Consider the following 1081-nt stretch of genomic DNA (forward strand, 5'->3'; position numbering starts at 1 on the left):
AGGCAACTCAACACACTACCAGGATGCCTGTTGTCTACATCCTCAATGTTACGACCCATTTGAAACTGGAGTGAAAAGCAGGAGGCTGGGAAATGCAATTCTTAAAACTTATTTAATATCCTTTCTCCACCACACCTCCTGTTGGGAAATGCCAAAAGTCTGGCTGGGTTTAATCACAAATAAATATACATTTTTATTATTGTGTAAATTAAACCAACATTGTAGCACTAAGGAACTATCCTTGGAGAAAGTGAAACCCATCTTAACAAAGAACTCCTAAATAATACCAAAGCCCGAAGGTATGGACATTGTGTGCTCTCTGGGTCTGAACCATACAGTAGAAAGATGCTTCACCCAGATTTAGCCAGGCCCTAGACCCAACCACAGCAAGGAGAGAGGAGACACCCTTCTTCGGGATAAGAGAGGGAAAGGCAGATTACAGATCAAGTCCTGAGATTCACAGGCATGCCCAGACAAAAACGGGACAGGAAATTAGAGAAGGCTAAACATTCGTTTTTTTTTTTTTTGGGTCCAGTTGTGGGGCCTGAACTCTGGGCCTGGGTGCTGACCCTCAGCTCTTCAGCTCAAGGCTAGCACTCTACCACTTAAGCCACAGCGCTACTTCCGGCTTTTTTCTTTTTGCTTATGTGGTGCTGAGGAATCGAACCCAGGGCCTCATGCGTGCAAGGCAAGCATTCTACCACTGAGCCACCTTCCCAGCCCACATTTGGCATTTTTTTAACCTTAAAAAGTTCAAATTAAAAAAAAATTAAACTTATAAGGTCACTGGAAAAGAAGAATAAAAGGCACAAACTTAACTTTATTTATTTTTGGCAATTCTGAGGTCTGAACCAAAGGTTCCTGTGTGTTTGGCAGAGGCTTTACCACATGAGCTGTACCCTAGTCTACAAACAGAATTACTGTGAGCTTATACATCATCTTAGCTCCATCCACTTCTTCATGAATGTAGACACCACTCTTTTCAGCCTTCTGCTCAACATGTGAGAGGCCATGGCTAGTCTTTGTGTAACAGCAAGAAGGAAGGGAGGGAGGGAGTGAGGGAGGGAGGGAGGGAGGGAGG

The sequence above is a fragment of the Dipodomys ordii genome, unplaced genomic scaffold (assembly GCF_000151885.1).
Source record: "Dipodomys ordii isolate 6190 unplaced genomic scaffold, Dord_2.0 Scaffold165, whole genome shotgun sequence".
Lineage (NCBI taxonomy): Eukaryota > Metazoa > Chordata > Mammalia > Rodentia > Heteromyidae > Dipodomys > Dipodomys ordii.